This window comes from Pseudophryne corroboree, chromosome 11 (assembly GCF_028390025.1).
Source record: "Pseudophryne corroboree isolate aPseCor3 chromosome 11, aPseCor3.hap2, whole genome shotgun sequence".
Lineage (NCBI taxonomy): Eukaryota > Metazoa > Chordata > Amphibia > Anura > Myobatrachidae > Pseudophryne > Pseudophryne corroboree.
Window position 1 is genome coordinate 63,434,391 of NC_086454.1, and position 24,630 is coordinate 63,459,020.

At 34.4% G+C, this 24,630-nt stretch overlaps 29 non-coding genes across 29 annotated transcripts; all 29 read left to right on the plus strand.

Moving 5' to 3' along the window:
• The first annotated feature begins 340 nt into the window (after window positions 1–340).
• Window positions 341–422, plus strand: TRNAS-GCU (transfer RNA serine (anticodon GCU)). Its single transcript has one exon. It is a non-coding gene; the product is annotated as a tRNA-Ser (tRNA).
• A 744-nt stretch (window positions 423–1,166) lies between these two features.
• On the plus strand, window positions 1,167–1,248 carry TRNAS-GCU (transfer RNA serine (anticodon GCU)). The gene has a single exon. It is a non-coding gene; the product is annotated as a tRNA-Ser (tRNA).
• Window positions 1,249–2,006: 758 nt separating this feature from the next.
• Window positions 2,007–2,088, plus strand: TRNAS-GCU (transfer RNA serine (anticodon GCU)). Its single transcript has one exon. It is a non-coding gene; the product is annotated as a tRNA-Ser (tRNA).
• Window positions 2,089–2,860: 772 nt separating this feature from the next.
• Window positions 2,861–2,942, plus strand: TRNAS-GCU (transfer RNA serine (anticodon GCU)). The gene has a single exon. It is a non-coding gene; the product is annotated as a tRNA-Ser (tRNA).
• Window positions 2,943–3,701: 759 nt separating this feature from the next.
• Window positions 3,702–3,783, plus strand: TRNAS-GCU (transfer RNA serine (anticodon GCU)). The gene has a single exon. It is a non-coding gene; the product is annotated as a tRNA-Ser (tRNA).
• Window positions 3,784–4,540: 757 nt separating this feature from the next.
• On the plus strand, window positions 4,541–4,622 carry TRNAS-GCU (transfer RNA serine (anticodon GCU)). The gene has a single exon. It is a non-coding gene; the product is annotated as a tRNA-Ser (tRNA).
• A 1,314-nt stretch (window positions 4,623–5,936) lies between these two features.
• Window positions 5,937–6,018, plus strand: TRNAS-GCU (transfer RNA serine (anticodon GCU)). The gene has a single exon. It is a non-coding gene; the product is annotated as a tRNA-Ser (tRNA).
• Window positions 6,019–6,777: 759 nt separating this feature from the next.
• Window positions 6,778–6,859, plus strand: TRNAS-GCU (transfer RNA serine (anticodon GCU)). The gene has a single exon. It is a non-coding gene; the product is annotated as a tRNA-Ser (tRNA).
• A 747-nt stretch (window positions 6,860–7,606) lies between these two features.
• On the plus strand, window positions 7,607–7,688 carry TRNAS-GCU (transfer RNA serine (anticodon GCU)). The gene has a single exon. It is a non-coding gene; the product is annotated as a tRNA-Ser (tRNA).
• Window positions 7,689–8,426: 738 nt separating this feature from the next.
• On the plus strand, window positions 8,427–8,508 carry TRNAS-GCU (transfer RNA serine (anticodon GCU)). The gene has a single exon. It is a non-coding gene; the product is annotated as a tRNA-Ser (tRNA).
• A 758-nt stretch (window positions 8,509–9,266) lies between these two features.
• Window positions 9,267–9,348, plus strand: TRNAS-GCU (transfer RNA serine (anticodon GCU)). The gene has a single exon. It is a non-coding gene; the product is annotated as a tRNA-Ser (tRNA).
• A 772-nt stretch (window positions 9,349–10,120) lies between these two features.
• TRNAS-GCU (transfer RNA serine (anticodon GCU)) lies at window positions 10,121–10,202 on the plus strand. Its single transcript has one exon. It is a non-coding gene; the product is annotated as a tRNA-Ser (tRNA).
• Window positions 10,203–10,969: 767 nt separating this feature from the next.
• Window positions 10,970–11,051, plus strand: TRNAS-GCU (transfer RNA serine (anticodon GCU)). The gene has a single exon. It is a non-coding gene; the product is annotated as a tRNA-Ser (tRNA).
• A 753-nt stretch (window positions 11,052–11,804) lies between these two features.
• On the plus strand, window positions 11,805–11,886 carry TRNAS-GCU (transfer RNA serine (anticodon GCU)). Its single transcript has one exon. It is a non-coding gene; the product is annotated as a tRNA-Ser (tRNA).
• A 753-nt stretch (window positions 11,887–12,639) lies between these two features.
• On the plus strand, window positions 12,640–12,721 carry TRNAS-GCU (transfer RNA serine (anticodon GCU)). Its single transcript has one exon. It is a non-coding gene; the product is annotated as a tRNA-Ser (tRNA).
• A 738-nt stretch (window positions 12,722–13,459) lies between these two features.
• On the plus strand, window positions 13,460–13,541 carry TRNAS-GCU (transfer RNA serine (anticodon GCU)). Its single transcript has one exon. It is a non-coding gene; the product is annotated as a tRNA-Ser (tRNA).
• A 758-nt stretch (window positions 13,542–14,299) lies between these two features.
• Window positions 14,300–14,381, plus strand: TRNAS-GCU (transfer RNA serine (anticodon GCU)). The gene has a single exon. It is a non-coding gene; the product is annotated as a tRNA-Ser (tRNA).
• Window positions 14,382–15,134: 753 nt separating this feature from the next.
• Window positions 15,135–15,205, plus strand: TRNAS-GCU (transfer RNA serine (anticodon GCU)). The gene has a single exon. It is a non-coding gene; the product is annotated as a tRNA-Ser (tRNA).
• A 737-nt stretch (window positions 15,206–15,942) lies between these two features.
• On the plus strand, window positions 15,943–16,013 carry TRNAS-GCU (transfer RNA serine (anticodon GCU)). Its single transcript has one exon. It is a non-coding gene; the product is annotated as a tRNA-Ser (tRNA).
• A 738-nt stretch (window positions 16,014–16,751) lies between these two features.
• On the plus strand, window positions 16,752–16,833 carry TRNAS-GCU (transfer RNA serine (anticodon GCU)). The gene has a single exon. It is a non-coding gene; the product is annotated as a tRNA-Ser (tRNA).
• A 758-nt stretch (window positions 16,834–17,591) lies between these two features.
• On the plus strand, window positions 17,592–17,673 carry TRNAS-GCU (transfer RNA serine (anticodon GCU)). The gene has a single exon. It is a non-coding gene; the product is annotated as a tRNA-Ser (tRNA).
• Window positions 17,674–18,445: 772 nt separating this feature from the next.
• TRNAS-GCU (transfer RNA serine (anticodon GCU)) lies at window positions 18,446–18,527 on the plus strand. Its single transcript has one exon. It is a non-coding gene; the product is annotated as a tRNA-Ser (tRNA).
• An 840-nt stretch (window positions 18,528–19,367) lies between these two features.
• Window positions 19,368–19,449, plus strand: TRNAS-GCU (transfer RNA serine (anticodon GCU)). The gene has a single exon. It is a non-coding gene; the product is annotated as a tRNA-Ser (tRNA).
• A 773-nt stretch (window positions 19,450–20,222) lies between these two features.
• TRNAS-GCU (transfer RNA serine (anticodon GCU)) lies at window positions 20,223–20,304 on the plus strand. The gene has a single exon. It is a non-coding gene; the product is annotated as a tRNA-Ser (tRNA).
• A 747-nt stretch (window positions 20,305–21,051) lies between these two features.
• TRNAS-GCU (transfer RNA serine (anticodon GCU)) lies at window positions 21,052–21,133 on the plus strand. The gene has a single exon. It is a non-coding gene; the product is annotated as a tRNA-Ser (tRNA).
• An 815-nt stretch (window positions 21,134–21,948) lies between these two features.
• On the plus strand, window positions 21,949–22,030 carry TRNAS-GCU (transfer RNA serine (anticodon GCU)). The gene has a single exon. It is a non-coding gene; the product is annotated as a tRNA-Ser (tRNA).
• A 773-nt stretch (window positions 22,031–22,803) lies between these two features.
• On the plus strand, window positions 22,804–22,885 carry TRNAS-GCU (transfer RNA serine (anticodon GCU)). Its single transcript has one exon. It is a non-coding gene; the product is annotated as a tRNA-Ser (tRNA).
• Window positions 22,886–23,632: 747 nt separating this feature from the next.
• On the plus strand, window positions 23,633–23,714 carry TRNAS-GCU (transfer RNA serine (anticodon GCU)). Its single transcript has one exon. It is a non-coding gene; the product is annotated as a tRNA-Ser (tRNA).
• Window positions 23,715–24,452: 738 nt separating this feature from the next.
• TRNAS-GCU (transfer RNA serine (anticodon GCU)) lies at window positions 24,453–24,534 on the plus strand. Its single transcript has one exon. It is a non-coding gene; the product is annotated as a tRNA-Ser (tRNA).
• The last annotated feature ends 96 nt before the right edge of the window (window positions 24,535–24,630 follow it).

Sequence of the window (24,630 nt, forward strand, 5' to 3'; positions counted from 1 at the left end):
GATTTGAAATTACTGTAACTCATGTAGCATAGTCTGTCACTTCATTAAAGACAAGCATAGAACATATTTAGTGAAAATTAATACATTACTTTTACAGAGAAGGTCATGTTATTGGCCAGAAGTATTAAAAATCATTTTTGTTTGTGAGGTGGGTGATGGTGGATTTGTTCACAAGTTTCGGTTAAAATTAAATTAATGTTCCTAAAGCCAAGGATGGTTGAAAGTCGACTTGCTATCAAGCTCGTGATTGTGAAAATGACACAATCTACAAGAACATAAAGAATTGACTTTGAAGTATAACAAGTGGTATTGGAAAGTTTGCCTGATAGCATACCAGTGAGACGAGGTGGCCGAGTGGTTAAGGCGATGGACTGCTAATCCATTGTGCTCTGCACGCATGGGTTCAAATCCCATCCTCGTCGTTAGAATGCTTTTTAGGTAGAAGAGGCATTTTTACAAATACTGCTACAAAAGCTGACAAACAAATGGCCAAAATAAACAAGTCAAATCAAGAAGTCTACTTTAAGATGGTAAACATGAGCAAGTGTCTTGATATTTGAACATGCAATGTCAATACTACTATCTAGAATTTATTTTGCAAATGCTTTATCCCCCATGATGGTGGATTAGCTCACAAGTATAGGTTAAAATGATTTATGTTTAGATAATTAAAGTCTATGACATTTCTTGGGCTTTGTTAAACTGATATGGGATGCAGTTAAATTTTTTTTACAGCAGAGCCCTTAATATAGGTTAAACCTTATTCCTGCATAATTTTCTTGTTTACATTACAGTGACAGCAAACTCTAAATGGTGATGTTTGTAATATTTGCAGAGATTTGAAATTACTGTAACTCATGTAGCATAGTCTGTCACTTCATTAAAGACAAGCATAGAACACATTTAGTGAAAAGTAATACATTACTTTTACAGAGAAGGTCATGTTATTGGCCAGAAGTATTAAAAATAATTTTTGTTTGTGAGGTGGATTTGTTCACAAGTATCGGTTAAAATTAAATAAATGTTCCTAAAGCCAAGGATGGTTGAAAGTCGACTAACTATCAAGCTCGTGATTGTGAAAATGACACAATCTACAAGAACATATAGAATTGACTTTGAAGTATAACAAGTGGTGTTGGAAAGTTTGCCAGATTGCATACCAGTGAGACGAGGTGGCCGAGTGGTTAAGGCGATGGACTGCTAATCCATTGTGCTCTGCACGCATGGGTTTAAATCCCATCCTCGTCGTCACAATGCTCTTTAGGTAGAAGAGGCATTTTTACAAATACTGCTTCATAAACCAGCAAGTGAAGCTGACACAAAAATGGCCTAAATCAAGAAGTCTTCTTTAAGATGGTAAACATGAGCAAGTGTCTTGATATTTGAACATGCAATGTCAATACTACTATCTAGAATTTATTTTGCAAATGCTTTATCCCCCATGATGGTGGATTAGCTCACAAGTATAAGTTAAAATGATTTATGTTTAGATAATTAAAGTCTATGACATTTCTTGGGCTTTGTTAAACTGATATGGGGTGCAGTTAAAAAAATTTACAGCAGAGAAAAGCCCTTAATATAGGTTAAACCTTATTCCTGCATAATTTTCTTGTTTACATTACAGTGACAGCAAACTCGAAATGGTGATGTTTGTAATATTTGCAGAGATTTCAAATTACTGTAACTCATGAAACATAGTCTGTCACTTCATTAAAGACAAGCATAGAACACATTTAGTGAAAATTAATACATTACTTTTACAGAGAAGGTCATGTTATTGGCCAGAAGTATTAAAAAACATTTTTGTTTGTGATGTGGATGATGGTGGATTTGTTCACAAGTATCGGTTAAAATTAAATAAATGTTCCTAAAGCCAAGGATGGTTGAAAGTCGACTTGCTATCAAGCTCGTGATTGTGAAAATGACACAATCTACAAGAACATAAAGAATTGACTTTGAAGTATAACAAGTGGTGTTGGAAAGTTTGCCAGATTGCATACCAGTGAGACGAGGTGGCCAAGTGGTTAAGACGATGGACTGCTAATCCATTGTGCTCTGCACGCATGGGTTCAAATCCCATCCTCGTCGTCACAGTGCTCTTTAGGTAGAAGAGGCTTTTTTACAAATACTGCTTCATAATCCAGCAAGTGAAGCTGACACAAAAAATGGCCTAAATAAACAAGTCAAATCAAGAAGTCTACTTTAAGATGGTAAACATGAGCAAGTGTCTTGATATTTGAACATGCAATGTCAATACTACTATCTAGAATTTATTTTGCAAATGCTTTATTTCCCCATGATGGTGGATTAGCTCACAAGTATAGGTTAAAATAATTTATGTTTAGATAATTAAAGTCTATGACATTTCTTGGGCTTCGTTAAACTGATATGGGGTGCAGTTAAAAAAATTTACAGCAGATAAAAGCCCTTAATATAGGTTAAACCTTATTCCTGCATAATTTTCTTGTTTACATTACAGTGACACAAACTCGAAATGGTGATGTTTGTAATATTTGCAGAGATTTCAAATTACTGTAACTCATGAAAAATAGTCTGTCACTTCATTAAAGACAAGCATAGAACACATTTAGTGAAAATTAATACATTACTTTTACAGATAAGGTCATGTTATTGGCCAGAAGTATTAAAAATCATTTTTGTTTGTGAGGTGGATGATGGTGGATTTGTTCACAAGTATCGGTTAAAATTAAATAAATGTTCCTAAAGCCAAGGATGGTTGAAAGTCGACTTGCTATCAAGCTCGTGATTGTGAAAATGACACAATCTACAAGAGCATATAGAATTGACTTTGAAGTATAACAAGTGGTGTTGGAAAGTTTGCCTGATTGCATACCAGTGAGAAGAGGTGGCCGAGTGGTTAAGGCGATGGACTGCTAATCCATTGTGCTCTGCACGCATGGGTTCAAATCCTATCCTCATCGTCACAATGCTTTTTAGGTAGAAGAGGCATTTTTACAAATACTGCTACAAAAGCTGACACACAAATGGCCAAAATAAACAAGTCAAATCAAGAAGTCTACTTTAAGATGGTAAACATGAGCAAGTGTCTTGATATTTGAACATGCAATGTCAATACTACTATCTAGAATTTATTTTGTAAATGCTTTATTTCCCCATGATAGTGGATTAGCTCACAAGTATAGTTTAAAATAATTTATGTTTAGATAATTAAAGTCTAAGTCATTTCTTGGGCTTTGTTAAACTGATATGGGGTGCAGTTAAAAATGTTTACAGCAGACAAAAGCCCTTAATATTAGTTAAACCTTATTCCTGCATAATTTTCTTGTTTACATTACAGTGACAGCAAACTCGAAATGGTGATATTTGTAATATTTGCAGAGATTTCAAATTACTGTAACTCATGAAACATAGTCTGTCACTTCATTAAAGACAAGCATAGAACACATTTAGTGAAAATTAATACATTACTTTTACAGAGAAGGTCATGTTATTGGCCAGAAGTATTAAAAATCATTTTTGTTTGTGAGGTGGATGATGGTGGATTTGTTCACAAGTATCGGTTAAAATTAAATAAATGTTCCTAAAGCCAAGGATGGTTGAAAGTCGACTTACTATCAAGCTCGTGATTGTGAAAATGACACAATCTACAAGAACATAAAGAATTGACTTTGAAGTATAACAAGTGGTGTTGGAAAGTTTGCCAGACTGCATACCAGTGAGACGAGGTGGCCGAGTGGTTAAGGCGATGGACTGCTAATCCATTGTGCTCTGCATGTATGGGTTCAAATCCCATCCTCGTCGTCACAATGCTCTTTAGGTAGAAGAGGCATTTTTACAAATACTGCTTCATAAACCAGCAAGTGAAGCTGACACAAAAATGGCCTAAATAAACAAGTCAAATCAAGAAGTCTACTTTAAGATGGTAAATATGAGCAAGTGTTTTGGTATTTGAACATGCAATGTCAATTTATTTTGCAAATGCTTTATTTCCCCATGATGGTGGATTAGCTCACAAGTATAGGTTAAAATAATTTATGTTTAGATAATTAAAGTCTATGACATTTCTTGGGCTTTGTTAAACTGATATGGGGTGCAGTTAAAAAAATTTACAGCAGAGAAAAGCCCTTAATATAGGTTAAACCTTATTCCTGCATAATTTTCTTGTTTACATTACAGTGACAGCAAACTCGAAATGGTGATGTTTGTAATATTTGCAGAGATTTCAAATTACTGTAACTCATGAAACATAGTCTGTCACTTCATTAAAGACAAGCATAGAACACATTTAGTGAAAATTAATACATTACTTTTACAGAGAAGGTCATGTTATTGGCCAGAAGTATTAAAAATCATTTTTGTTTGTGAGGTGGATGATGGTGGATTTGTTCACAAGTATCAGTAAAAATTAAATAAATGTTCCTAAAGCCAAGGATGGTTGAAAGTCGACTTGCTATCAAGCTCGTGATTGTGAAAATGACACAATCTACAAGAGCATATAGAATTGACTTTGAAGTATAACAAGTGGTGTTGGAAAGTTTGCCTGATTGCATACCAGTGAGAAGAGGTGGCCGAGTGGTTAAGGCGATGGACTGCTAATCCATTGTGCTCTGCACGCATGGGTTCAAATCCTATCCTCATCGTCACAATGCTTTTTATGTAGAAGAGGCATTTTTACAAATACTGCTACAAAAGCTGACACACAAATGGCCAAAATAAACAAGTCAAATCAAGAAGTCTACTTTAAGATGGTAAACATGAGCAAGTGTCTTGATATTTGAACATGCAATGTCAATACTACTATCTAGAATTTATTTTGCAAATGCTTTATTTCCCCATGATGGTGGATTAGCTCACAAGTATAGGTTCAAATAATTTATGTTTAGATAATTAAAGTCTAAGTCATTTCTTGGGCTTTGTTAAACTGATATGGGGTGCAGTTAAAAAAATTTACAGCAGAGAAAAGCCCTTAATATAGGTTAAAACTTATTCCTGCATCATTTTCTTGTTTACATTACAGTGACAGCAAACTCTAAATGGTGATGTTTGTAATATTTGCAGAGATTTCAAATTACTGTAACTCATGTAACATAGTCTGTCACTTCATTAAAGACAAGCATAGAACACATTTAGTAAACATTATTACATTACTTTTACAGAGAAGGTCATGTTATTGGCCAGAAGAATTAAAAATCATTTTTGTTTGTGAGGTGGATGATGGTGGATTTGTTCACAAGTATCAGTAAAAATTAAATAAATGTTCCTAAAGCCAAGGATGGTTGAAAGTCTACTTTAAGATGGTAAACATGAGCAAGTGTCTTGATATTTGATATTTGAACATGCAATGTCAATACTACTATCTAGAATTTATTTTGCAAATGCTTTATCCCCCATGATGGTGGATTAGCTCACAAGTATAGGTTAAAATGATTTATGTTTAGATAATTAAAGTCTATGACATTTCTTGGGCTTCGTTAAACTGATATGGGGTGCAGTTAAAAAAATTTACAGCAGAGAAAAGCCCTTAATATAGGTTAAACCTTATTCCTGCATAATTTTCTTGTTTACATTACAGTGACAGCAAACTCGAAATGGTGATGTTTGTAATATTTGCAGAGATTTCAAATTACTGTAACTCATGAAACATAGTCTGTCACTTCATTAAAGACAAGCATAGAACACATTTAGTGAAAATTAATACATTACTTTTACAGAGAAGGTCATGTTATTGGCCAGAAGTATTAAAAATCATTTTTGTTTGTGAGGTGGATGATGGTGGATTTGTTCACAAGTATCAGTAAAAATTAAATAAATGTTCCTAAAGCCAAGGATGGTTGAAAGTCGACTTGCTATCAAGCTCGTGATTGTGAAAATGACACAATCTACAAGAGCATATAGAATTGACTTTGAAGTATAACAAGTGGTGTTGGAAAGTTTGCCTGATTGCATACCAGTGAGAAGAGGTGGCCGAGTGGTTAAGGCGATGGACTGCTAATCCATTGTGCTCTGCACGCATGGGTTCAAATCCTATCCTCATCGTCACAATGCTTTTTAGGTAGAAGAGGCATTTTTACAAATACTGCTACAAAAGCTGACACACAAATGGCCAAAATAAACAAGTCAAATCAAGAAGTCTACTTTAAGATGGTAAACATGAGCAAGTGTCTTGATATTTGAACATGCAATGTCAATACTACTATCTAGAATTTATTTTGCAAATGCTTTATTTCCGCATGATGGTGGATTAGCTCACAAGTATAGGTTAAAATAATTTATGTTTAGATAATTAAAGTCTATGACATTTCTTGGGCTTTGTTAAACTGATATGGGGTGCAGTTAAAAAAATTGACAGCAGAGAAAAGCCCTTAATATAGGTTAAACCTTGTTCCTGCATAATTTTCTTGTTTACATTACAGTGACAGCAAACTCTAAATGGTGATGTTTGTAATATTTGCAGAGATTTCAAATTACTGTAACTCATGAAACATAGTCTGTCATTTAAATAAAGACAAGCATTGAACACATTTAGTGAAAATTAATACATTACTTTTACAGAGAAGGTCATGTTATTGGCCAGAAGTATTAAAAATCATTTTTGTTTGTGAGGTGGATGATGGTGGATTTGTTCACAAGTATCGGTTAAAATTAAATAAATGTTCCTAAAGCCAAGGATGGTTGAAAGTCGACTTGCTATCAAGCTCGTGATTGTGAAAATGACACAATCTACAAGAACATAAAGAATTGACTTTGAAGTATAACAAGTGGTGTTGGAAAGTTTGCCAGATTGCATACCAGTGAGACGAGGTGGCCGAGTGGTTAAGGCGATAGACTGCTAATCCATTGTGCTCTGTACGCATGTGTTCAAATCCCATCCTCGTCGACACAATACTTTTTAGGTAGAAGAGGCATTTTTACAAATACTGCCACTGACACACAAATGGCCAAAATAAACAAGTCAAATCAAGAAGTCTACTTTAAGATGGTAAACATGAGCAAGTGTCTTGATATTTGAACATGCAATGTCAATACTACTATCTAGAATTTATTTTGCAAATGCTTTATTTCCCCATGATGGTGGATTAGCTCACAAGTATAGGTTAAAATGATTTATGTTTAGATAATTAAAGTCTATGACATTTCTTGGGTTTTGTTAAACTGATATGGGATGCAGTTAATCTTTTTTACAGCAGAGCCCTTAATATAGGTTAAACCTTATTCCTGCATAATTTTCTTGTTTACATTACAGTGACAGCAACTCTAAATGGTGATGTTTGTAATATTTGCAGAGATTTGAAATTACTGTAACTCATGTAACATAGTCTGTCACTTCATTAAAGACAAGCATAGAACATATTTAGTGAAAATTAATACATTACTTTTACAGAGAAGGTCATGTTATTGGCCAGAAGTATTAAAAATCATTTTTGTTTGTGAGGTGGGTGATGGTGGATTTGTTCACAAGTTTCGGTTAAAATTAAATAAATGTTCCTAAAGCCAAGGATGGTTGAAAGTCGACTTGCTATCAAGCTCGTGATTGTGAAAATGACACAATCTACAAGAACATAAAGAATTGACTTTGAAGTATAACAAGTGGTGTTGGAAAGTTTGCCAGGTTGCATACCAGTGAGATGAGGTGGCCGAGTGGTTAAGGCGATGCACTGCTAATCCATTGTGCTCTGTACGCATGGGTTCAAATCCCATCCTCGTCGTCACTATACTTTTTAGGTAGAAAAGGCATTTTTACAAATACTGCTACTGACACACAAATGGCCAAAAGAAACAAGTCAAATCAAGAAGTTTACTTTAAGATGGTAAACATGAGCAAGTGTCTTGATATTTGAACATGCAATGTCAATACTACTATCTAGAATTTATTTTGCAAATGCTTTATCCCCCATGATGGTGGATTAGCTCACAAGTATAGGTTAAAATGATTTATGTTTAGATAATTAAAGTCTATGACATTTCTTGGGCTTTGTTAAACTGATATGGGATGCAGTTAAAAATTTTTTACCGCAGAGCCCTTAATATAGGTTAAACCTTATTCCTGCATAATTTTCTTGTTTACATTACAGTGACAGCAAACTCTAAATGGTGATGTTTGTAATATTTGCAGAGATTTGAAATTACTGTAACTCATGTAGCATAGTCTGTCACTTCATTAAAGACAAGCATAGAACACATTTAGTGAAAAGTAATACATTACTTTTACAGAGAAGGTCATGTTATTGGCCAGAAGTATTAAAAATCATTTTTGTTTGTGAGGTGGATTTGTTCACAAGTATCGGTTAAAATTAAATAAATGTTCCTAAAGCCAAGGATGGTTGAAAGTCGACTTACTATCAAGCTCGTGATTGTGAAAGTGACACAATCTACAAGAACATAAAGAATTGACTTTGAAGTATAACAAGTGGTGTTGGAAAGTTTGCCAGATTGCATACCAGTGAGACGAGGTGGCCGAGTGGTTAAGGCGATGGACTGCTAATCCATTGTGCTCTGCACGCATGGGTTCAAATTCCATTCTCGTCGTCACAATGTTTTTTAGGTAGAAGAGGCATTTTTACAAATACTGCTTCATAAACCAGCAAGTGAAGCTGACACAAAAATGGCCTAAATCAAGAAGTCTACTTTAAGATGGTAAACATGAGCAAGTGTCTTGATATTTGAACATGCAATGTCAATACTACTATCTAGAATTTATTTTGCAAATGCTTTATCCCCCATGATGGTGGATTAGCTCACAAGTATAGGTTAAAATGAATTATGTTTAGATAATTAAAGTCTATGACATTTCTTTGGCTTTGTTAAACTGATATGGGGTGCTGTTAAAAATTTTTACAGCAGAGAAAAGCCCTTAATATAGGTTAAACCTTATTCCTGCATATTTTTCTTGTTTACATTACAGTGACAGCAAACTCGAAATGGTGATGTTTGTAATATTTGCAGAGAATTCAAATTACTGTAACTCATGAAACATAGTCTGTCACTTCATTAAAGACAAGCATAGAACACATTTAGTGAAAATTAATAAATTACTTTTACAGAGAAGGTCATGTTATTGGCCAGAAGTATTAAAAAACATTTTTGTTTGTGATGTGGATGATGGTGGATTTGTTCACAAGTATTGGTTAAAATTAAATAAATGTTCCTAAAGCCAAGGATGGTTGAAAGTCAACTTGCTATCAAGCTCGTGATTGTGAAAATGACACAATCTACAAGAACATAAAGAATTGACTTTGAAGTATAACAAGTGGTGTTGGAAAGTTTGCCAGATTGCATACCAGTGAGACGAGGTGGCCGAGTGGTTAAGGCGATGGACTGCTAATCCATTGTGCGCTGCACGCATGGGTTCAAATCCCATCCTCATCGTCACAATGCTCTTTAGGTAGAAGAGGCATTTTTACAAATACTGCTTCATAAACCAGCAAGTGAAGCTGACACAAAAATGGCCTAAATAAACAAGTCAAATCAAGAAGTCTACTTTAAGATGGTAAACATGAGCAAGTGTCTTGATATTTGAACATGCAATGTCAATACTACTATCTAGAATTTATTTTGCAAATGCTTTATTTCCCCATGATAGTGGATTAGCTCACAAGTATAGTTTAAAATAATTTATGTTTAGATAATTAAAGTCTATGACATTTCTTGGGCTTTGTTAAACTGATATGGGGTGCAGTTAAAAAAATTTACAGCAGAGAAAAGCCCTTAATATTAGTTAAACCTTATTCCTGCATAATTTTCTTGTTTACATTACAGTGACAGCAAACTCGAAATGGTGATATTTGTAATATTTGCAGAGATTTCAAATTACTGTAACTCATGAAACAAAGTCTGTCACTTTATTAAAGACAAGCATAGAACACATTTAGTGAAAATTAATACATTACTTTTACAGAGAAGGTCATGTTATTGGCCAGAAGTATTAAAAAACATTTTTGTTTGTGATGTGGATGATGGTGGATTTGTTCACAAGTATCGGTTAAAATTAAATAAATGTTCCTAAAGCCAAGGATGGTTGAAAGTCAACTTGCTATCAAGCTCGTGATTGTGAAAATGACACAATCTACAAGAACATAAAGAATTGACTTTGAAGTATAACAAGTGGTGTTGGAAAGTTTGCCAGATTGCATACCAGTGAGACGAGGTGGCCGAGTGCTTAAGGCGATGGACTGCTAATCCATTGTGCTCTGCACGCATGGGTTCAAATCCCATCCTCGTCGTCACAATGCTCTTTAGGTAGAAGAGGCATTTTTACAAATACTGCTTCATAAACCAGCAAGTGAAGCTGACACAAAAATGGCCTAAATAAACAAGTCAAATCAAGAAGTCTACTTTAAGATGGTAAACATGAGTAAGTGTCTTGATATTTGAACATGCAATGTCAATACTACTATCTAGAATTTATTTTGCAAATGCTTTATCCCCCATGATGGTGGATTAGCTCACAAGTATAGGTTAAAATGATTTATGTTTAGATAATTAAAGTCTATGACATTTCTTGGGCTTTGTTAAACTGATATGGGATGCAGTTAAAAAATTTTTACAGCAGAGCCCTTAATATAGGTTAAACCTTATTCCTGCATAATTTTCTTGTTTACATTACAGTGACAGCAAACTCTAAATGGTGATGTTTGTAATATTTGCAGAGATTTGAAATTACTGTAACTCATGTAACATAGTCTGTCACTTCATTAAAGACAAGCATAGAACACATTTAGTGAAAATTAATACATTACTTTTACAGAGAAGGTCATGTTATTAGCCAGAAGTATTAAAAATCATTTTTGTTTGTGAGGTGGGTGATGGTGGATTTGTTCACAAGTATCGTTTAAAAAAAAATAAATGTTCCTAAAGCCAAGGATGGTTGAAAGTCAACTTGCTATCAAGCTCGTGATTGTGAAAATGACACAATCTACAAGAACATAAAGAATTGACTTTGAAGTATAACAAGTGGTGTTGGAAAGTTTGCCAGATTGCATACCAGTGAGATGAGGTGGCCGAGTGGTTAAGGTGATGGACTGCTAATCCATTGTGCTCTGCACGCATGGATACAAATCCCATCCTCGTCGTCACAATGCTCTTTAGGTAGAAGAGGCATTTTTACAAATACTGCTACTGACACACAAATGGCCAAAATAAACAAGTCAAATCAAGAAGTCTACTTTAAGATGGTAAACATGAGCAAGTGTCTTGATATTTGAACATGCAATGTAAATACTACTATCTAGAATTTATTTTGCAAATGCTTTATTTCCCCATGATGGTGGATTAGCTCAGTAGTATAGGTTAAAATAATTTATGTTTAGATAATTAAAGTCTAAGTCATTTCTTGGGCTTTGTTAAACTGATATGGGGTGCAGTTAAAAAATTTTACAGCAGAGAAAAGCCCTTAATATAGGTTAAAACTTATTCCTGCATCATTTTCTTGTTTACATTACAGTGACAGCAAACTCTAAATGGTGATGTTTGTAATATTTGCAGAGATTTCAAATTACTGTAACTCATGTAACATAGTCTGTCACTTCATTAAAGACAAGCATAGAACACATTTAGTGAAAATTATTACATTACTTTTACAGAGAAGGTCATGTTATTGGCCAGAAGAATTAAAAATCATTTTTGTTTGTGAGGTGGATGATGGTGGATTTGTTCACAAGTATCAGTAAAAATTAAATAAATGTTCCTAAAGCCAAGGATGGTTGAAAGTCGACTTGCTATCAAGCTCGTGATTGTGAAAATGACACAATCTACAAGAACATATAGAATTGACTTTGAAGTATAACAAGTGGTGTTGGAAAGTTTGCTTGATTGCATACCAGTGAGACGAGGTGGCCGAGTGGTTAAGGCGATGGGCTGCTAATCCATTGTGCTCTGCACGCATGGGTTCAAATGCCATCCTCATCGTCACAATGCTTTTTAGGTAGAAGAGGCATTTTTACAAATACTGCTACAAAAGCTGACACACAAATGGCCAAAATAAACAAGTCAAATCAAGAAGTCTACTTTAAGATGGTAAACATGAGCAAGTGTCTTGATATTTGAACATGCAATGTCAATACTAATATCTAGAATTTATTTTGCAAATGCTTTATTTCCCCATGATGGTGGATTAGCTCACAAGTATAGGTTAAAATGATTTATGTTTAGATAATTAAAGTCTATGACATTTCTTGGGCTTTGTTAAACTGATATGGGATGCAGTTAATCTTTTTTACAGCAGAGCCCTTAATATAGGTTAAACCTTATTCCTGCATAATTTTCTTGTTTACATTACAGTGACAGCAACTCTAAATGGTGATGTTTGTAATATTTGCAGAGATTTGAAATTACTGTAACTCATGTAACATAGTCTGTCACTTCATTAAAGACAAGCATAGAACATATTTAGTGAAAATTAATACATTACTTTTACAGAGAAGGTCATGTTATTGGCCAGAAGTATTAAAAATCATTTTTGTTTGTGAGGTGGGTGATGGTGGATTTGTTCACAAGTTTCGGTTAAAATTAAATAAATGTTCCTAAAGCCAAGGATGGTTGAAAGTCGACTTGCTATCAAGCTCGTGATTGTGAAAATGACACAATCTACAAGAACATAAAGAATTGACTTTGAAGTATAACAAGTGGTGTTGGAAAGTTTGCCAGGTTGCATACCAGTGAGATGAGGTGGCCGAGTGGTTAAGGCGATGCACTGCTAATCCATTGTGCTCTGTACGCATGGGTTCAAATCCCATCCTCGTCGTCACTATACTTTTTAGGTAGAAAAGGCATTTTTACAAATACTGCTACTGACACACAAATGGCCAAAAGAAACAAGTCAAATCAAGAAGTTTACTTTAAGATGGTAAACATGAGCAAGTGTCTTGATATTTGAACATGCAATGTCAATACTACTATCTAGAATTTATTTTGCAAATGCTTTATCCCCCATGATGGTGGATTAGCTCACAAGTATAGGTTAAAATGATTTATGTTTAGATAATTAAAGTCTATGACATTTCTTGGGCTTTGTTAAACTGATATGGGATGCAGTTAAAAATTTTTTACCGCAGAGCCCTTAATATAGGTTAAACCTTATTCCTGCATAATTTTCTTGTTTACATTACAGTGACAGCAAACTCTAAATGGTGATGTTTGTAATATTTGCAGAGATTTGAAATTACTGTAACTCATGTAGCATAGTCTGTCACTTCATTAAAGACAAGCATAGAACACATTTAGTGAAAAGTAATACATTACTTTTACAGAGAAGGTCATGTTATTGGCCAGAAGTATTAAAAATCATTTTTGTTTGTGAGGTGGATTTGTTCACAAGTATCGGTTAAAATTAAATAAATGTTCCTAAAGCCAAGGATGGTTGAAAGTCGACTTACTATCAAGCTCGTGATTGTGAAAGTGACACAATCTACAAGAACATAAAGAATTGACTTTGAAGTATAACAAGTGGTGTTGGAAAGTTTGCCAGATTGCATACCAGTGAGACGAGGTGGCCGAGTGGTTAAGGTGATGTACTGCTAATCCATTGTGCTCTGCACGCATGGGTTCAAATTCCATTCTCGTCGTCACAATGTTTTTTAGGTAGAAGAGGCATTTTTACAAATACTGCTTCATAAACCAGCAAGTGAAGCTGACACAAAAATGGCCTAAATCAAGAAGTCTACTTTAAGATGGTAAACATGAGCAAGTGTCTTGATATTTGAACATGCAATGTCAATACTACTATCTAGAATTTATTTTGCAAATGCTTTATCCCCCATGATGGTGGATTAGCTCACAAGTATAGGTTAAAATGATTTATGTTTAGATAATTAAAGTCTATGACATTTCTTTGGCTTTGTTAAACTGATATGGGGTGCTGTTAAAAATTTTTACAGCAGAGAAAAGCCCTTAATATAGGTTAAACCTTATTCCTGCATATTTTTCTTGTTTACATTACAGTGACAGCAAACTCGAAATGGTGATGTTTGTAATATTTGCAGAGATTTCAAATTACTGTAACTCATGAAACATAGTCTGTCACTTCATTAAAGACAAGCATAGAACACATTTAGTGAAAATTAATAAATTACTTTTACAGAGAAGGTCATGTTATTGGCCAGAAGTATTAAAAAACATTTTTGTTTGTGATGTGGATGATGGTGGATTTGTTCACAAGTATCGGTTAAAATTAAATAAATGTTCCTAAAGCCAAGGATGGTTGAAAGTCAACTTGCTATCAAGCTCGTGATTGTGAAAATGACACAATCTACAAGAACATATAGAATTGACTTTGAAGTATAACAAGTGGTGTTGGAAAGTTTGCTTGATTGCATACCAGTGAGACGAGGTGGCCGAATGGTTAAGGCGATGGGCTGCTAATCCATTGTGCTCTGCACGCATGGGTTCAAATGCCATCCTCATCGTCACAATGCTTTTTAGGTAGAAGAGGCATTTTTACAAATACTGCTACAAAAGCTGACACACAAATGGCCAAAATAAACAAGTCAAATCAAGAAGTCTACTTTAAGATGGTAAACATGAGCAAGTGTCTTGATATTTGAACATGCAATGTCAATACTACTATCTAGAATTTATTTTGCAAATGCTTTATTTCCCCATGATGGTGGATTAGCTCACAAGTATAGGTAAAAATGATTTATGTTTAGATAATTAAAGTCTATGACATTTCTTGGGCTTTGTTAAACTGATATGGGATGCAGTTAATTTTTTTTACAGCAGAGCCCTTAATATAGGTTAAACCTTATTCCTGCATAATTTTCTTGTTTACATTACAGTGACAGCAACTCTAAATGGTGATGTTTGTAATATTTGCAGAGATTTGAAATTACTGTAACTCATGTAACATAGTCTGTCACTTCATTAAAGACAAGCATAGAACATATTTAGTGAAAGTTAATACATTACTTTTACAGAGAAGGTCATGTTATTGGCCAGAAGTATTAAAAATCATTTTTGTTTGTGAGGTGGGTGATGGTGGATTTGTTCACAAGTTTCGGTTAAAATTAAATAAATGTTCCTAAAGCCAAGGATGGTTGAAAGTCGACTTGCTATCAAGCTCGTGATTGTGAAAATGACACAATCTACAAGAACATAAAGAATTGACTTTGAAGTATAACAAGTGGTGTTGGAAAGTTTGCCAGATTGCATACCAGTGAGACGAGGTGGCCGAGTGGTTAAGGCGATGCACTGCTAATCCAACGCATGGGTTCAAATCCCATCCTCGTCGTCACTATACTTTTTAGGTAGAAAAGGCATTTTTACAAATACTGCTACTGACACACAAATGGCCAAAAGAAACAAGTCAAATCAAGAAGTTTACTTTAAGATGGTAAACATGAGCAAGTGTCTTGATATTTGAACATGCAATGTCAATACTACTATCTAGAATTTATTTTGCAAATGCTTTATCCCCCATGATGGTGGATTAGCTCACAAGTATAGGTTAAAATGATTTATGTTTAGATAATTAAAGTCTATGACATTTCTTGGGCTTTGTTAAACTGATATGGGATGCAGTTAAAAAAATTTACTGCAGAGCCCTTAATATAGGTTAAACCTTATTCCTGCATAATTTTCTTGTTTACATTACAGTGACAGCAAACTCTAAATGGTGATGTTTGTAATATTTGCAGAGATTTGAAATTACTGTAACTCATGTAGCATAGTCTGTCACTTCATTAAAGACAAGCATAGAACACATTTAGTGAAAAGTAATACATTACTTTTACAGAGAAGGTCATGTTATTGGCCAGAAGTATTAAAAATCATTTTTGTTTGTGAGGTGGATTTGTTCACAAGTATCGGTTAAAATTAAATAAATGTTCCTAAAGCCAAGGATGGTTGAAAGTCGACTTACTATCAAGCTCGTGATTGTGAAAGTGACACAATCTACAAGAACATAAAGAATTGACTTTGAAGTATAACAAGTGGTGTTGGAAAGTTTGCCAGATTGCATACCAGTGAGACGAGGTGGCCGAGTGGTTAAGGCGATGCACTGCTAATCCAACGCATGGGTTCAAATCCCATCCTCGTCGTCACTATACTTTTTAGGTAGAAAAGGCATTTTTACAAATACTGCTACTGACACACAAATGGCCAAAATAAACAAGTCAAATCAAGAAGTCTACTTTAAGATGGTAAACATGAGCAAGTGTCTTGATATTTGAACATGCAATGTCAATACTACTATCTAGAATTTATTTTGCAAATGCTTTATCCCCCATGATGGTGGATTAGCTCACAAGTATAGGTTAAAATGATTTATGTTTAGATAATTAAAGTCTATGACATTTCTTGGGCTTTGTTAAACTGATATGGGATGCAGTTAAAAAATTTTTACCGCAGAGCCCTTAATATAGGTTAAACCTTATTCCTGCATAATTTTCTTGTTTACATTACAGTGACAGCAAACTCTAAATGGTGATGTTTGTAATATTTGCAGAGATTTGAAATTACTGTAACTCATGTAGCATAGTCTGTCACTTCATTAAAGACAAACATAGAACACATTTAGTGAAAAGTAATACATTACTTTTACAGAGAAGGTCATGTTATTGGCCAGAAGTATTAAAACTCATTTTTGTTTGTGAGGTGGATTTGTTCACAAGTATCGGTTAAAATTAAATAAATGTTCCTAAAGCCAAGGATGGTTGAAAGTCGACTTACTATCAAGCTCGTGATTGTGAAAGTGACACAATCTACAAGAACATAAAGAATTGACTTTGAAGTATAACAAGTGGTGTTGGAAAGTTTGCCAGATTGCATACCAGTGAGACGAGGTGGCTGAGTGGTTAAGGCGATGGACTGCTAATACATTGTGCTCTGCACGCATGGGTTCAAATTCCATTCTCGTCGTCACAATGCTCTTTAGGTAGAAGAGGCATTTTTACAAATACTGCTTCATAAACCAGCAAGTGAAGCTGACACAAAAATGGCCTAAATCAAGAAGTCTACTTTAAGATGGTAAACATGAGCAAGTGTCTTGATATTTGAACATGCAATGTCAATACTACTATCTAGAATTTATTTTGCAAATGCTTTATCCCCCATGATGGTGGATTAGCTCACAAGTATAGGTTAAAATGATTTATGTTTAGATAATTAATGTCTATGACATTTCTTTTGCTTTGTTAAACTGATATGGTGTGCTGTTAAAAAATTTTACAGCAGAGAAAAGCCCTTAATATAGGTTAAACCTTATTCCTGCATAATTTTCTTGTTTACATTACAGTGACAGCAAACTCGAAATGGTGATGTTTGTAATATTTGCAGAGATTTCAAATTACTGTAACTCATGAAACATAGTCTGTCACTTTATTAAAGACAAGCATAGAACACATTTAGTGAAAATTAATAAATTACTTTTACAGAGAAGGTCATGTTATTGGCCAGAAGTATTAATAAACATTTTTGTTTCTGATGTGGATGATGGTGGATTTGTTCACAAGTATCGGTTAAAATTAAATAAATGTTCCTAAAGCCAAGGATGGTTGAAAGTCAACTTGCTATCAAGCTCGTGATTGTGAAAATGACACAATCTACAAGAACATAAAGAATTGACTTTGAAGTATAACAAGTGGTGTTGGAAAGTTTGCCAGATTGCATACCAGTGAGACGAGGTGGCTGAGTGGTTAAGGCGATGGACTGCTAATCCATTGTGCTCTGCACGCATGGGTTCAAATCCCATCATCGTCGTCACAATGCTCTTTAGGTAGAACAGGCATTTTTACAAATACTGCTTCATAAACCAGCAAGTGAAGCTGACACAAAAATGGCCTAAATAAACAAGTCAAATCAAGAAGTCTACTTTAAGATGGTAAACATGAGCAAGTGTCTTGATATTTGAACATGCAATGTCAATACTACTATCTAGAATTTATTTTGCAAATGCTTTATTTCCCCATGATAGTGGATTAGCTCACAAGTATAGGTTAAAATAATTTATGTTTAGATAATTAAAGTCTATGACATTTCTTGGGCTTTGTTAAACTGATATGGGGTGCAGTTAAAAAAAATTACAGCAGAGAAAAGCCCTTAATATTAGTTAAACCTTATTCCTGCATAATTTTCTTGTTTACATTACAGTGACAGCAAACTCGAAATGGTGATATTTGTAATATTTGCAGAGATTTCAGATTACTGTAACTCATGAAACAAAGTCTGTCACTTCATTAAAGACAAGCATAGAACACATTTAGTGAAAATTAATACATTACTTTTACAGAGAAGGTCATGTTATTGGCCAGAAGTATTAAAAAACATTTTTGTTTGTGATGTGGATGATGGTGGATTTGTTCACAAGTATCGGTTAAAATTAAATAAATGTTCCTAAAGCCTAGGATGGTTGAAAGTCAACTTGCTATCAAGCTCGTGATTGTGAAAATGACACAATCTACAAGAACATAAAGAATTGACTTTGAAGTATAACAAGTGGTGTTGGAAAGTTTGCCAGATTGCATACCAGTGAGACGAGGTGGCCGAGTGCTTAAGGCGATGGACTGCTAATCCATTGTGCTCTGCACGCATGGTTTCAAATCCCATACTCGTCGTCACAATGCTCTTTAGGTAGAAGAGGCATTTTTACAAATACTGCTTCATAAACCAGCAAGTGAAGCTGACACAAAAATGGCCTAAATAAACAAGTCAAATCAAGAAGTCTACTTTAAGATGGTAAACATGAGCAAGTGTCTTGATATTTGAACATGCAATGTCAATACTACTATCTAGAATTTATTTTGCAAATGCTTTATTTCCCCATGATGGTGGATTAGCTCACAAGTATAGGTTAAAATAATTTATGTTTAGATAATTAAAGTCTATGACATTTCTTGGGCTTTGTTAAACTGATATGGGGTGCAGTTAAAAAAAAATTAGAGCAGAGAAAAGCCCTTAATATAGGTTAAACCTTATTCCTGCATAATGTTCTTGTTTACATTACAGTGACAGCAAACTCGAAATGGTGATGTTTGTAATATTTGCAGAGATTTCAAATTACTGTAACTCATGAAAAATAGTCTGTCACTTCATTAAAGACAAGCATAGAACACATTTAGTGAAAATTAATACATTACTTTTACAGATTAGGTCATGTTATTGGCCAGAAGTATTAAAAATCATTTTTGTTTGTGAGGTGGATGATGGTGGATTTGTTCACAAGTATCGGTTAAAATTAAATAAATGTTCCTAAAGGTGGATGATGGTGGATTTGTGGATTTGTTCACAAGTATCGGTTAAAATTAAATAAATGTTCCTAAAGCCAAGGATGGTTTAAAGTCAACTTGCTATCAAGCTCGTGATTGTGAAAATGACACAATCTACAAGAACATAAAGAATTGACTTTGAAGTATAACAAGTGGTATTGGAAAGTTTGCCAGAATGCATACCAGTGAGACGAGGTGGCCGAGTGGTTAAGGCGATGGACTGCTAATCCATTGTGCTCTGCACGCATGGGTTCAAATCCCATCCTCGTCGTCACAATGCTCTTTAGGTAAAAGAGGCATTTTAACAAATACTGCTTCATAAACCAGCAAGTGAAGCTGACACAAAAATGGCCAAAATAAACAAGTAAAATCAAGAAGTTTACTTTAAGATGGTAAACATGAGCAAGTGTCTTGATATTTGAACATGCAATGTCAATACTACTATCTAGAATTTATTTTGCAAATGCTTTATTTCCGCATGATGGTGGATTAGCTCACAAGTATAGGTTAAAATAATTTATGTTTAGATAATTAAAGTCTATGACATTTCTTGGGCTTTGTTAAACTGATATGGGGTGCAGCTAAAAAAAATTGACAGCAGAGAAAAGCCCTTAATATAGGTTAAACCTTATTCCTGCATAATTTTCTTGTTTACATTACAGTGACAGCAAACTCGAAATGGTGATGTTTGTAATATTTGCAGAGATTTCAAATTACTGTAACTCATGAAACATAGTCTGTCATTTAAATAAAGACAAGCATAGAACACATTTAGTGAAAATTAATACATTACTTTTACAGAGAAGGTCATGTTATTGGCCAGAAGTATTAAAAATCATTTTTGTTTGTGAGGTGGATGATGGTGGATTTGTTCACAAGTATCGGTTAAAATTAAATAAATGTTCCTAAAGCCAAGGATGGTTGAAAGTCGACTTGCTATCAAGCTCGTGATTGTGAAAATGACACAATCTACAAGAACATAAAGAATTGACTTTGAAGTATAGCAAGTGGTGTTGGAAAGTTTGCCAGATTGCATACCAGTGAGACGAGGTGGCCGAGTGGTTAAGGCGATGGACTGCTAATCCATTGTGCTCTGTACGCATGGGTTCAAATTCCATCCTCATCGTCACAATACTTTTTAGGTAGAAGAGGCATTTTTACAAATACTGCTACTGACACACAAATGGCCAAAATAAACAAGTCAAATCAAGAAGTCTACTTTAAGATGGTAAACATGAGCAAGTGTCTTGATATTTGAACATGCAATGTCAATACTACTATCTAGAATTTATTTTGCAAATGCTTTATCCCCCATGATGGTGGATTAGCTCACAAGTATAGGTTAAAATGATTTATGTTTAGATAATTAAAGTCTATGACATTTCTTGGGCTTTGTTAAACTGATATGGGATGCAGTTAAAAAATTTTTACAGCAGAGCCCTTAATATAGGTTAAACCTTATTCCTGCATAATTTTCTTGTTTACATTACAGTGACAGCAACTCTAAATGGTGATGTTTGTAATATTTGCAGAGATTTGAAATTACTGTAACTCATGTAACATAGTCTGTCACTTCATTAAAGACAAGCATAGAACATATTTAGTGAAAATTAATACATTACTTTTACAGAGAAGGTCATGTTATTGGCCAGAAGTATTAAAAATCATTTTTGTTTGTGAGGTGGGTGATGGTGGATTTGTTCACAAGTTTCGGTTAAAATTAAATAAATGTTCCTAAAGCCAAGGATGGTTGAAAGTCGACTTGCTATCAAGCTCGTGATTGTGAAAATGACACAATCTACAAGAACATAAAGAATTGACTTTGAAGTATAACAAGTGGTGTTGGAAAGTTTGCCAGGTTGCATACCAGTGAGATGAGGTGGCCGAGTGGTTAAGGCGATGCACTGCTAATCCATTGTGCTCTGTACGCATGGGTTCAAATCCCATCCTCGTCGTCACTATACTTTTTAGGTAGAAAAGGCATTTTTACAAATACTGCTACTGACACACAAATGGCCAAAAGAAACAAGTCAAATCAAGAAGTTTACTTTAAGATGGTAAACATGAGCAAGTGTCTTGATATTTGAACATGCAATGTCAATACTACTATCTAGAATTTATTTTGCAAATGCTTTATCCCCCATGATGGTGGATTAGCTCACAAGTATAGGTTAAAATGATTTATGTTTAGATAATTAAAGTCTATGACATTTCTTGGGCTTTGTTAAACTGATATGGGATGCAGTTAAAAAATTTTTACCGCAGAGCCCTTAATATAGGTTAAACCTTATTCCTGCATAATTTTCTTGTTTACATTACAGTGACAGCAAACTCTAAATGGTGATGTTTGTAATATTTGCAGAGATTTGAAATTACTGTAACTCATGTAACATAGTCTGTCACTTCCTTAAAGACAAGCATAGAACACATTTAGTGAAAATTAATACATTACTTTTACAGATTAGGTCATGTTATTGGCCAGAAGTATTAAAAATCATTTTTGTTTGTGAGGTGGATGATGGTGGATTTGTTCACAAGTATCGGTTAAAATTAAATAAATGTTCCTAAAGGTGGATGATGGTGGATTTGTGGATTTGTTCACAAGTATCGGTTAAAATTAAATAAATGTTCCTAAAGCCAAGGATGGTTTAAAGTCAACTTGCTATCAAGCTCGTGATTGTGAAAATGACACAATCTACAAGAACATAAAGAATTGACTTTGAAGTATAACAAGTGGTATTGGAAAGTTTGCCAGAATGCATACCAGTGAGACGAGGTGGCCGAGTGGTTAAGGCGATGGACTGCTAATCCATTGTGCTCTGCACGCATGGGTTCAAATCCCATCCTCGTCGTCACAATGCTCTTTAGGTAAAAGAGGCATTTTAACAAATACTGCTTCATAAACCAGCAAGTGAAGCTGACACAAAAATGGCCAAAATAAACAAGTAAAATCAAGAAGTTTACTTTAAGATGGTAAACATGAGCAAGTGTCTTGATATTTGAACATGCAATGTCAATACTACTATCTAGAATTTATTTTGCAAATGCTTTATTTCCGCATGATGGTGGATTAGCTCACAAGTATAGGTTAAAATAATTTATGTTTAGATAATTAAAGTCTATGACATTTCTTGGGCTTTGTTAAACTGATATGGGGTGCAGCTAAAAAAAATTGACAGCAGAGAAAAGCCCTTAATATAGGTTAAACCTTATTCCTGCATAATTTTCTTGTTTACATTACAGTGACAGCAAACTCGAAATGGTGATGTTTGTAATATTTGCAGAGATTTCAAATTACTGTAACTCATGAAACATAGTCTGTCATTTAAATAAAGACAAGCATAGAACACATTTAGTGAAAATTAATACATTACTTTTACAGAGAAGGTCATGTTATTGGCCAGAAGTATTAAAAATCATTTTTGTTTGTGAGGTGGATGATGGTGGATTTGTTCACAAGTATCGGTTAAAATTAAATAAATGTTCCTAAAGCCAAGGATGGTTGAAAGTCGACTTGCTATCAAGCTCGTGATTGTGAAAATGACACAATCTACAAGAACATAAAGAATTGACTTTGAAGTATAGCAAGTGGTGTTGGAAAGTTTGCCAGATTGCATACCAGTGAGACGAGGTGGCCGAGTGGTTAAGGCGATGGACTGCTAATCCATTGTGCTCTGTACGCATGGGTTCAAATTCCATCCTCATCGTCACAATACTTTTTAGGTAGAAGAGGCATTTTTACAAATACTGCTACTGACACACAAATGGCCAAAATAAACAAGTCAAATCAAGAAGTCTACTTTAAGATGGTAAACATGAGCAAGTGTCTTGATATTTGAACATGCAATGTCAATACTACTATCTAGAATTTATTTTGCAAATGCTTTATCCCCCATGATGGTGGATTAGCTCACAAGTATAGGTTAAAATGATTTATGTTTAGATAATTAAAGTCTATGACATTTCTTGGGCTTTGTTAAACTGATATGGGATGCAGTTAAAAAATTTTTACAGCAGAGCCCTTAATATAGGTTAAACCTTATTCCTGCATAATTTTCTTGTTTACATTACAGTGACAGCAACTCTAAATGGTGATGTTTGTAATATTTGCAGAGATTTGAAATTACTGTAACTCATGTAACATAGTCTGTCACTTCATTAAAGACAAGCATAGAACATATTTAGTGAAAATTAATACATTACTTTTACAGAGAAGGTCATGTTATTGGCCAGAAGTATTAAAAATCATTTTTGTTTGTGAGGTGGGTGATGGTGGATTTGTTCACAAGTTTCGGTTAAAATTAAATAAATGTTCCTAAAGCCAAGGATGGTTGAAAGTCGACTTGCTATCAAGCTCGTGATTGTGAAAATGACACAATCTACAAGAACATAAAGAATTGACTTTGAAGTATAACAAGTGGTGTTGGAAAGTTTGCCAGGTTGCATACCAGTGAGATGAGGTGGCCGAGTGGTTAAGGCGATGCACTGCTAATCCATTGTGCTCTGTACGCATGGGTTCAAATCCCATCCTCGTCGTCACTATACTTTTTAGGTAGAAAAGGCATTTTTACAAATACTGCTACTGACACACAAATGGCCAAAAGAAACAAGTCAAATCAAGAAGTTTACTTTAAGATGGTAAACATGAGCAAGTGTCTTGATATTTGAACATGCAATGTCAATACTACTATCTAGAATTTATTTTGCAAATGCTTTATCCCCCATGATGGTGGATTAGCTCACAAGTATAGGTTAAAATGATTTATGTTTAGATAATTAAAGTCTATGACATTTCTTGGGCTTTGTTAAACTGATATGGGATGCAGTTAAAAAATTTTTACCGCAGAGCCCTTAATATAGGTTAAACCTTATTCCTGCATAATTTTCTTGTTTACATTACAGTGACAGCAAACTCTAAATGGTGATGTTTGTAATATTTGCAGAGATTTGAAATTACTGTAACTCATGTAGCATAGTCTGTCACTTCATTAAAGACAAGCATAGAACACATTTAGTGAAAAGTAATACATTACTTTTACAGAGAAGGTCATGTTATTGGCCAGAAGTATTAAAAATCATTTTTGTTTGTGAGGTGGATTTGTTCACAAGTATCGGTTAAAATTAAATAAATGTTCCTAAAGCCAAGGATGGTTGAAAGTCGACTTACTATCAAGCTCGTGATTGTGAAAGTGACACAATCTACAAGAACATAAAGAATTGACTTTGAAGTATAACAAGTGGTGTTGGAAAGTTTGCCAGATTGCATACCAGTGAGACGAGGTGGCCGAGTGGTTAAGGTGATGTACTGCTAATCCATTGTGCTCTGCACGCATGGGTTCAAATTCCATTCTCGTCGTCACAATGTTTTTTAGGTAGAAGAGGCATTTTTACAAATACTGCTTCATAAACCAGCAAGTGAAGCTGACACAAAAATGGCCTAAATCAAGAAGTC